The 11495-nt window shown below is 45.4% G+C and overlaps 1 non-coding gene across 1 annotated transcript; it reads right to left on the bottom strand.

The window, feature by feature from the left end:
* Positions 1–5696: 5696 nt before the first annotated feature.
* Positions 5697–5803, bottom strand: LOC129080062 (U6 spliceosomal RNA). Its single transcript, XR_008530152.1, has one exon. It is a non-coding gene; the product is annotated as a U6 spliceosomal RNA (small nuclear RNA).
* Between the last annotated feature and the right edge of the window lie 5692 nt (positions 5804–11495).

Genomic DNA, 11495 nt, shown 5'->3' with positions numbered 1-11495 from the left:
CAAAATACTTAGCTGGTATATAAATCTTTTAAAACACATTAATTTGGCATCGCAGGCAAACATTTCCATGAACACGCATCAGCCCTCAATTGTTAAATGTGGCTTCCATTTCAGCATTCCTTCAGCACATAGCAAGGGATGCTGGGCCCAAACCCCAGTGTGTAAGACCCAGAAGCGCCTGTCCTGGACTAAGGGACAGGCCCACCCCCTGCCCAGGCTGGTGGGTCAACCCCATCCTCCCAGCCCACCCAGAAATCAGCAGGCAAAGCCACCCCTGTGTTATATAAAAGATGCCGAGGCAATTCCGAGAGCCGGGAGGAGAGCATGCAGAGTGTGGTATTTCTGGGATATGTCTATTCTCTGGGGCTGCATATATTAGCCTGAACTCCTCTGAACTGTATTTCCTGCAAATGGTGGGAATGTAAAACTGTATCACTGGTTCAGAGCTGTTCAGCATGGGTTTTTTTTCTCAGTTTTTGAAGACATTCACAGCATAAAACCAAATGTATTTTTAATGCACTGCAAACGTGCAGCGGGTTTTAATGAAAGTGATTAGACCTAGAAAAGGAAAGCGGGGTGATATGGTGGAGGTAGGTCAGTCTGTGACGCTCCCTCCCAGCCAGCCCGACTGGGAAGAAGCCTGTGGTGGTAAGTTCAGAGGTACAGGGCTGTGACCCATCGCTGCCACCTGGAGCAAACAAGCAGAGCTTCTGAGAAAGAAGGCTCAAACTATGTGAATTCCCCTCAGTCCAGCAAAACCACCTGCAGACCTGCCTCATACCCAACTCTGTGTTAAGCACTCCGATGAAACAATGAGTACCATTCTGGCTTGGCCATCAAGACAAGATTTGGCCCAAAGGGGGATACTTAAGCAGCCATGCGGGTCAGCCGTGCAGGGCGGGCGCCTCGTGGTGCATAGCCGCGCGGCAGGACATCTCGCAGTTAGGCCGCTGCAGCTTGAGAACATGCAGGGCTGTGACCGCCAGAGGGCGCACCTGTGCTGCCTTGAACTCAAAAAGGCGAAATGCACTGCCTCTCAGGGATGGGGCCCTGGGACACACAGCCTCTGCAATTACCTGCAGAAAACAGCTCTTCAGACAGGACAGTCTGGAAGTCAGCGCCTAACGTCTGGCCCAGCAGAGACTCAGATGAAGACAAGAAGGGCGGAGGGAGGGAAGTAATGTGCCCTGAGCAAGTATCAGGCTTTGCTAAATGCTTTCACATCACTCATTTCATGTTTTACTTAGGAATCTATCTGAAAATAGGGCAGGAGCTGAAGTACAAAAGAAATACATTTCATCCTGGCAGAGACTGCCCAATTGGGAGCCCTCCCTGAAGTTCCCACCGCAGGGAAGGGAGGGGGTCTGAGTGCCAAACCCCACACCCAGCATCCTTTCTTTCTGCACATGGAGCCCCCCATACCAAGATCCTGCCGGAACAGCCCCCCCCCGCCCCCATCTCAGAGTGGACTATAAAATGGAGAACTGGATCCCCAGATCATAAGGCCTCTTCAGGTCCTGCACTTGCCTTGCATCCTCAGGCCCCGCTGCTAATGGTGCTGAAGGGGCTTTAAACAGCCTCGGGCTCTAGTTACCAGCCCTCGCCCCTCTCACCAGCTCAGCTCCTGCTCCCCTGGGCCTCCAACTCCCTGCCTCAGTCCTGGAATCTGGTGCATGCTTTTATCTTCCTGGCCATGTCCGGCTTCCTCTCAGCCACAACTCCCACTCCAGTCCTACATCAGCAGGTAATTGCAGGTAACACCAGGGGGTGCCTCCCTATTTCCCGAGGACCATTCCTCCATGGCCATCCCAGCCAGCTGGTCCTCACTGGTGAGAGCTCCACTGTGGGCGTGCCGCTTGTCACTTGTTTTTCCACAAGTGGCCACCAGAGGGCGCCCATTCATCGCCTATCCCGTTCCCCTCTAACTTCTCTGGGCAATGCCTTCTGCTAACTCTTGCGCCCACAGGATATCCATCCCTCACAGCGGGGACCCACTCAGCCTGCCCTCCCTAATAGTGTGCTAGGTCTCCCCTGGCCTTTGTCTTCCATCACATGGTTGTCCCCTGTCTCTTACTCCCTCGGGACCTCATGTGGGCTTTGTGATCTGGGTATGTGACACTTGGTGTGAGAACCCAGGCTCCTTAAATGTAAATTGGGGTTGCGAACACCCACAACATCGGCTGCTATGATGATTCCATGAGATGAGAAATAGAAAAGTCTTCTTTTCATTTTCGGAGTGGCAGGAAGCTCCAGGGTGATTTGAGGCCTGGGACAAGTTTCCCACCCCATCCCCTACCCCGAATTACTGCTCTACTCCAGTCCAGAGGACGCTGCAGATCACAGAAAACTTGAGCGGAGGCTCGCCTTGTAAAAACTGGGTTTGAGGAGAATCACTTCCTGCCTGGGCTCGATGGCTCCAAGCTGAGGCAACAAGTCCCAGGGGACCATCTCCCAGACTTGTTTTAGAGCCTGGAGCTGCTGGATGGAGGCTGACCAGAAAGACACGCAGCTTTGCTGAGTCTCTGCATTGAGCAGTTGCTTAACACTTGATGGCGTGGACTTAAAGCTACTCCAGCACGTGGAACCACACTCTCAGGCCCCCTTCCCAGAGGAAAAGGCAGTGAATGGACTCTGCTGTGGTGCCCCCATGGAGGCGTCTGAAGGGTCCCGGCCAAGAAATCCAGCTGTGGACAGTAGTGAGAGAAGAGAAAGGAGAGAGAGGAGGGAGGGAACAGAGGAGAAAGAAATGAGAGAGAGAAGAGAGTATAGAGACAGAGGAGAGAGCAAAGCAGAAGTAGAGAAAGAGACAAGAGACCTAACAAGTCTGACAGAAATAGACTTCTGGTCATTTGTGATTTTGGAAACACGGGTTTGCCAGGTGCTGACGCTGCTGGTTGCCCACTCGGCATGCATTTCTCACCCACCCTCCTTTCCTCTTTCACACTCAGACCAGGCACCTGACCCCTTTCACCCGGTCTTGTGCTTCAAGAGGGTCCACGTCAGTCCCAGTCCGAGGGGTGAGAGCCCTGACAGGCACAAGTCAGTCGCGGGCATGTGGCATGTTTCTGGCCACCAAGACATAAGGAGAAGTCCACTGAGCGACTCCTGGGAAAGCTTTCCTTGCCCTTAAAAAGAGGCCTTAGGAGGAGCTGGCCCCTTCCTGACCCAAGGCCTTGTTGTAACCAAACAGGACGCCTGGACCTACTCCAGCCACCTTGTGACCATGCACGAACTCCAGCCTAGAAACGGTTCAGATGCACGGTCAAGTACAGAGCCCAGAGGCTCACAGAGAAGTAGAGCAGGAGTCTGGTGTCCATGTGCTTGCCTGCCCACGGCCTTCTGTTAAGCTAGTTGACTAGAGGTCAGCCATGCCCACACCTGTGTGTTTCTGTGCTTGGTCAAGTCTCTCCGGGCTTCATTTTTGACAATGTATAAAAACGGTTTGCTTTCCTCAAGCCACCCTGAAAGGAACCTGTCGTGGGTGAGTAAAATGGTACCCAACCACACTAGGGCACACAGAAAAAGATCTTAATACTTTACTTACAGTGGCAACTAATAGAAAGGTAGCATTGGTGTTCTGTATTATTTTATACAAGTTAAAAATTGTTTTGTAATTATGTAGCAGTCACTCAACTTGAACTAGGCTTAGACACAAAGAGAATTTACCTTCAGTACAAATACACCTTCTACTCAGCTTGGTTATATCAGCTTCTCTTTTCCCTCTGGCTACAAACCAACCCCAGCATGCCTTCATCCACATAGCTGCCAACAGCTTGCAGATTTGACACTTGTACTTTCTGCCTCCCAAGTTGACTCTCTGGAAGACATCTCTAATTGGTCCAGTTTAACTTGGGAGATAAATATGGACCAATCCATTGTGGTCACAAGGCAAGTGACTTGGCACCAGAATAGCAGTTCCCAAGGTAGCATGCAGATAAGAAAATGACAAAAAAGGAATTTGTAGAGTAACGGTGTTCACTTCAAGTATACTTAAGATGTTATTCCATAAATACTGGCTTCCCTGGACCATGTTAATCCTTCTTTTTGTACGATATTTTCATACATATTTATCAATAAATAATGAGATAAAGGAGAAAGAAAACTGAATCTTAAAAAGCCAGAAATCTAGGCTGACCAATGAAAGACTCTGGTAATTTGCAAAGCCAGAGAGAGGATGGATACCCGAGTTACTAGAACTACTAATGTCACAACTGTAAGTAAATAATTTGATGGCCCTTACCTCATGCTGTCTGCCTGGGATCGTGAGTTGATGTTTCAGCCCTGTGCAAAGGGAATATCAAGAGGGGGTCAAATAAATCCGCTGACTTCAATCTTTGTCTCTGCTAACATTCTCTTCTTCTGAGTTGCAGTGGGGAAACTGAGGCAGGGGTTTCAGCAGTGAATCACCTTTGTCTAATTTCCTGGCAAAGACAAAATCACACAATAAAAACTGAGTAGAGGCAGATAGAGAAACACCCAAAATATGCCTACATTTGTTCTATAAATAACGAGCTACATATGAACAGAAATGGCTGAGCAAGTCCTGAGAGGCTACTTCATATTTTTACGAGGAGAACTGCCTGTGATATGCTGAGTAGCAAGAAACTTACAGTGACTTCTTGGCCATTCTCCTGGACCACTGATAAACCTCTTAAGCACAAATTTCATGATTTCAACTACAGAACCATTATCACAAATTGTCATGTTTGGCAAACCACACTGCTTATAAATAACAGGTGTGATGCATTGATTACTGAAGGAGGGTTTGAGATAGGATGAGAACTACTTTAAGCCATGTTGAAAAGCCAAGCTATTCCCTAGGTATGTTCCTGCATCATCAGTGCGGTTTTTACATTACGTGTATTTTACTACGGTTAAAAATACTCAATCCCCACTAAGAGCATTATTCAATTTCTCAGTACCAAGGAGGGTACTGAGGAGTGGTTTAGATAATATATTGTACTTTGAAGTGACACACACCGGGGTTCACTTCTGCATTCCCACAGACCTGAGTATGAACTTGGAGAAGGTAAATAGATGCTCAGTCTTCAAAACTGTTTCTTTAACAAACCATACATTTTGTCTTTCCAGTGAGTAAACTTTATTGAGTACCAGGTCTCCTTAGGACTTCATTGGGCCTTTATTTCCAGGGGTTAGGTTGTTTTAACAGGCCCGGAATGGATTCCCCAGCCTACCCTGGAGCGGGTAACCTGAAATGGCCTGTGAGTATTTGGGAGTGTGCACTTCCTCTGCTCTGTGTGAATGTTCCAGACAGCATTGTACAAGGAGGCGGCACCTCTGGTTTCAGAAATGGAGAGCAAAGTAACCCCACTGTCATTAAGCTGAAGTTTGTTCTCCAAAAAGGTATTTCCCGTAGCTAACATGGACAGCTAACAAAGACCCTGGCTGGTTATTTGGATCCATCCAGCTTAGCTCTGCAACAGACTTGGGAATGTCCTCGCCAGGCTATTAGTTTCACATCAGGGGTGAGCAGGAATTTACCCCCTGGAATGTTTGGCCTGGAAGCGCCTCCACCACCATTTGACCTTCCCCCTTGCTTTTAAAAATAGGGAAACTGAGACCCAGAGAGGGTTAAGGGACTTGTTTAATAGAAATAAAAGGTAGAAATGGGGAGGAAACTCAGGCTGCTTGGGACCAAGTCCAGACATATTTCCATATTTCGTGTGGCTGCCTCACAAAAATATAAGTGCCTTGTGAGTTTCTAAGTCATCTCTGCTCAGGAACCCAGCCAATCTTCTCTGTATTGCTTCAGTTTTAATATATGCACTGCCAAAGTGAGCGCGTATAAAAATGGACATTGTTAGCTGTGGTAATTAAATCCTGGACTCATCCGTGTATCCCACTATAATAGCACACATCACATCATTTTTTAACACTGTCTCTTTGCCGGCCCATCTCTCCTTCCTCCTCCACAGACTGTAAATTCCTTGACAACAGCGGCTATCTTGTTCCCAGTTCCCAGCACAGCTCCTGATCTGAGTCTTAGCCTGGGAAAATGGTGGTTAGACCACTGCATGTGCAAGTAACAGTCACGTCACCTCTCAGTCTCAGAAGAAGGAAGACATCTGAGAAAACTTGTGGCACATGCGAGGGTCCCAGGAAGTTGTCAAGCAAAACAGAATTCTGCAGATGCATTGTGGTATTTTTGTTTTATTCCTTTATAATAAAATTAAAGCCTCATACATATGTCAGGAGTCAGGTCGGTGGATCAAATAGTTTAGCTTATCCCAAATTTTAGGCATAAGATCTGCTTTATTTTCACAGTTAACTCAGTTGTGCATTAATCCTTTATGTATAGTGAACCCAGGTGGCCCAGCCAAAGATACACCCACCTGACAACCAAAAGCAATTTCTTTTTATTGAGAAATAGAAAGAGAGAAGAAGGTGGGAGAAGTATGGAGAGAGGGGGGAGAGAGATACATTTATTTGTTCCACTTATCTATGCATTCATTGGTCGTCTCTCCTATGTGCCCTGACCAGGGACTGAACCTGCTACCTTGGTGTACTGGGATGATGCTCTAACCAACTGACCTACCTGCTCAGGGAGGGCCAAAAGCAATTTTAAAGTAAGCCAAATCCTTCATCTGTGTTTCTCAAAAATCATGAAGTGGAACTGAATATGTGGTCCAGAGAAGCTGTTATTAAAAGGGCTTTATCTTTCCTAGCCACTTCCTTCACACTCTGCAGTTGCTCCAGTGTTTTCTGCACATTCTTGGCACATTTCTGGATCAAAATGATGGAATGATATGAAAGATTTATCTCCTCTCCAACCTCAAACCCTCCAAATAATACTACATTAATATAAAAGGTATAAGTCTCAGTACAAAAGAGAGCAGGACGTGGGGCACAAAGAGACAAGAGATTTCAGCCAAGTTCTGCAAGACAGTGATCCCACGGAGATGCAGGAATAACCACTGAGTGAGCAGAAGTCCCAACCAAGAGTAACGGAGCCAGCGTTACACTCTGAAAGGATCTCAGCCTGTCTGGCAAACATACGGGCTTGGGATTCAGAAACACTTGGGGAAAGTGAAATATGAGGCTGAAATGGAAAAATAAGAGATGTACATATGGAACAAGTGGACTCACAGCCACTATCCCCTGACCACCCCGCCTCACACACACATGTGGAAACGCAGACACCTGGAAGTAATCCATATTCCCTCCAGGCAAACACCCAGGCAACCTCTCCTTAAAGCAACTCAATGTTCCAGGGAAAAGAACGCTGAGTTCTGGCATTTAGGGGCCCACGGTAATGGGCAGCAGCCCTCCAGATCATGCTGAAGCAGAGCCTTTCATCTGAGAAGCCCCACCTGTGACACATACAAGGGTGCAATGCCAAGAAGGGAAATTTAGCAATAGGGACCAAAATCTCACATGCATTTGTTCTCTAACCGGCAAGTCCACTTCTACAAAAATCCGCGCAAATGACATACCGGCAATAATATGAAAAGGACATATGCACAAGGCTATTCACTGCAGCTGCATTTTTTATAACAAAAGACAGGACCTAAATGTCATCAATAGGAATGAGTTGAATAAACAATGATACGTCAAAACAAAGGAGAGCTCTGCAACTATAAAAAGACACAAGAAAGCCGCCTATAAACTGCTGTGAGTTTATCTCCATGACACATTGTTTACATTCATCCTTGGATTGTATAGAAGTGTGTTAATTCCTAGATGTATAAAGATTTTTCTGTTATTGATTTCTAGTCTGATTCCATTATGGTCAGAAAACATACACTATATGATTTTTCTCTTTTCTTTTCTTCATTCTTTCCTCTCTTCTTCTTTTTTTGGTTGTTAAAGGATGTTGTTTTTTGTTTTCTTTTTTTCCCCAAGATATAATCCATCTTGGTGACTGTTTCAAGGGCACTTAAAAAGAATGTACAGGGGTGGGCAAAAGTAGGTTTATAGTTGTGAGTACATGAAACATAGATAATAAAGATACTGTAATAATAATATACCCTGCATGTCCTTTTCTATACAAACAACTGTAAACCTACTTTTGACCATGCCTATATATGCTATTGTTAGGTAAAATGTCTTTGAGGTTTTTAAATTTTATTTTATTTTTAACCTTTTAATTTAATCTTTATTGTATTATTTTACACTACCTTTCGCTGCCCTTATAACCCCCACTCCCCGCAATCACCACACTGTTGTCCACTGACAACCTATATTTTCCCAGAAAAATCTCCAATATCATTGAAGTTCTCAAAATATTGTTACACTGCAACATATTTTATGTATATGTATACATAGTATCTTTATATTTATAAAATAAAAACAATCTGAAACAGTATATGTATCATCGTATTGCTTTATAACATTTTACAATGTATATATATGATCATCCTCCATGTATCAATTTGCAAATTGCTTTTCTAATTCAGCATCATGTTTTCCAGATGTACACATATTGATACATAAAGATAGCTCATTGCTTTTAACTGTGGTGAGTAAGCCTTTGTATGAATAACATTAACAGGAGTCAGCCATTTACCTCTTTCCGCCCCCCGCCCCCCCCCGCCCCCCCCGCCCCCGCCAAACTTACTTAAACTCCATACTCCTCCCAGGGGCTCCTCTTTGAAATCTCCCCCTACAATCTTTCTATGCCAAGTCTTTGTGCGCACCCTGGGAAGCTTTCTCTACACCTGTTGGATTTTGCTTATCCAGCAAAGCCCAGCACAGATGCTGCCTCCAAAGTCACCCTTTCTTCCCCAGCTCTGTCGAAGCATTTTATGTGAATCTCTCTGGCATTCTGAGTTTTATTGGGCAATGTGTGTATTTTCTGTACCATCAGGTATGACTTATGCTATTTTTAAGGGTAAGGGCTATGATTTATTCACCTCTGTGCTCCATCTCCCTCTGGATCTACTGAACTCCCATTGTTGTGCCTGGAACAAGCTGAACATTTGACAAAGATCTTGAAATCAAGACATCAATGCACAAAGCCTGTGGCCTCTACATGAGTCCTAGATAACATTCCCACCCAGCTATGCATGGACTCATTTAGGCATGGAGCAAAATTCCACACAGCATACTAGTCTCCTAGAGAAGCTTTTCTGGAGCCAGGCCCAGGAATCCTGTATTCTGTCTTGGCCACACACAAACCCCCCCCCCACCCATAAACCAGAAGAGATCAGACCCCTAATGGGACAGATTTCCAGAGGTGGCAAGTGAGAACTACAGAGCTCCTGACCCTCCAGCTGGGGAGTTACCAGAGACCACCTCTAAAGTTATGAGATCATAACTTTGTAATAATAATTACAATTAATGTAGCACTTATGATAAATAACCCAGGGACTCTCCTTGGCACTTTACAAACATTTAGTCATAACTGCAGATGTTAGTATTTTTAGGATTTATTAGGCCTAAGGCTTTGGGCTAAGTGCTCTACACAGGTTTTTTGCTGTGTTTTTGTTTTTGTTTTTTGTTGTCTTTGGTGGGGGGGGGGTTGGTCTTAATTTAACCTTTTCAACAACCCTATGAAGTAGGAACCATTATAGGTAGTAGTAGTAGTAGTAGTAATATTATTATTGTCCTCATTTTACCAATGGAGAAACTGAGGCTTAGAGAGGCAAGATAACCTGCTTATGGTCACACAGTAAAATGCCAGAACCAGGATACAAACCCAGATTCTTCTGGCTTCTGAAAATGCCATTTTACTTCCTTTTTTTCTTCCATCCTTCCTTATTTTTAAACATGGAATTTTTAATTACTCAAAGAAAACCTGAATACATTTTTTAAAAATCCAGACAGTATAGAATATAAATCTCCCTTATCCTCCCTCTTCCCCATCCTGATCTATGCATAGAAACATATAGTTTTATTTCCTCTTTTAAAGCTTCTGGCTTGATTTTAAAATTATTTTGTGAATAAATGATAGATTCCTATGGCTCAGAAATTGAACTGTTTTACTTTCCAGTGTTGTCCACACTTCTGTCCCCCATCAGCACCTCTTCACTCACAGGGGACCACTGGGTTGATTTTCTCACTCATTTTTCTTCCTGTCTTTGTGTGTGTGACGCAGGGGTGGAAGGTGGTTCATTTTCTGATTGTCTTCACAGTGTGTCTTCACTGACACACATGCATTTACAAGTATACCTTGATTTTCCCCTCTTTTGACTCCGAAGATAGCACACTATACTCACTATTCTACACCTTCAACAGTCATTTATTAACCTGTATTCCTCATTGTGTCTTTCTTTCTGGATTCTGGGAAGGAAGGGAGTGGGACAGGCCCCAGCCAACATTTCTAAAAGGAGGCATTTGTTCTGCGATGTTCTCTTATCTGCCTTCCTGCAGCCCATTCCCACCCCCTCAGCCCGGTTCCTCCACAGCTGGCATCGCTCCCTCTGTCTGCACGTGCCCACTGCTGCACAGACCCAGGCAGCCACCCCCTCAGCCCCTCCCATGCTGCCAGCATGCAGTGTATGGTACAGAGCACAAACATGCTTTCTATATCAAGTAAAGCTCTACTGGCTTTGCATTGGGGACAGGGGCTTCATTGGCACTTCTAAAATGGAGACCACTGAGTGGCTACAGCTTCTTGGGGTGGGAGCAGCAAGGTCAGAAGGGTTTCTTCTTCACACGACGCCCACACTGCCACCAGGTGAAGGCAGGACACCCTCTCGCCTCCTGTAGACTCTGTCCCTGCCAGGCCCAGCCCTGCCCTGCTCCTTTGTGCACCCGAAGCAGAAGCAGTGACTCACCAGTGACCTTGATCCCAGCTGCACCCCCAGAATGGCAACAACCACCCAGCCCATTCCTTGAGAACTGAAGCTCATGAAGCCCGACATGACCAGGGGTTCTATCTTTTGGGACCTTAATCAAAAATTGAAGACTTGGCTGAATGGATCCAATAAACCTACTTACTTATTTACTTAATGGCAGCTAACCCTGTTCCTGAAGCTATATTCAATTCATTCTAAATTCACTGAATAAATATTTATGAAGAGGCTGCTATATGCCAGCTAGGTCTGCAAATGCAGGAGTGAGCAAAACAAAGCCCCTGCTCTCAGGGAACTTGCATTCTGGGAGGGGAGACAGCCAATTAAATCCCCAACCACAGGTAAAATGTATGTGTGCTTTGTATTGCCAATATTTGTGTCTTTGTACTGTCAACCAGGAACACCTGTAGATGAAAAATTTGGGTTTAATACTTGTTGCAATGAGGGAGACCACACACCATGGGGGCACCAAGGGGCATCACAGTACCAGGGTGTTATAAAGAACCTGTAATAGAATTTGGCTTTGGTTGAGTGGTTTGGGAGAAGGCCTAAGGAAGTGGGGATTTGCTCTAGATTAGGTGTTTTCAGAAAGCAGGGATGTAAATGAAAGTATCAAGTGGGACTTCAGCACGCAGCCTGCTTCAATGGAGCTAATGCAGTTGGAGGACACATAGCTGCTCTTCTCCTTGTAGTCCTTTCTCCTGTCTGAAAAGTGGATGTTAGAGTTGGTGCTCCAGC

This window comes from Pteronotus mesoamericanus, unplaced genomic scaffold, assembly GCF_021234165.1.
Source record: "Pteronotus mesoamericanus isolate MK-2021 breed Mesoamerican mustached bat unplaced genomic scaffold, CSHL_Meso_final contig_1205, whole genome shotgun sequence".
NCBI classification, from domain to species: domain Eukaryota; kingdom Metazoa; phylum Chordata; class Mammalia; order Chiroptera; family Mormoopidae; genus Pteronotus; species Pteronotus mesoamericanus.
This window is presented reverse-complemented; position numbering and strand designations above follow the sequence as displayed.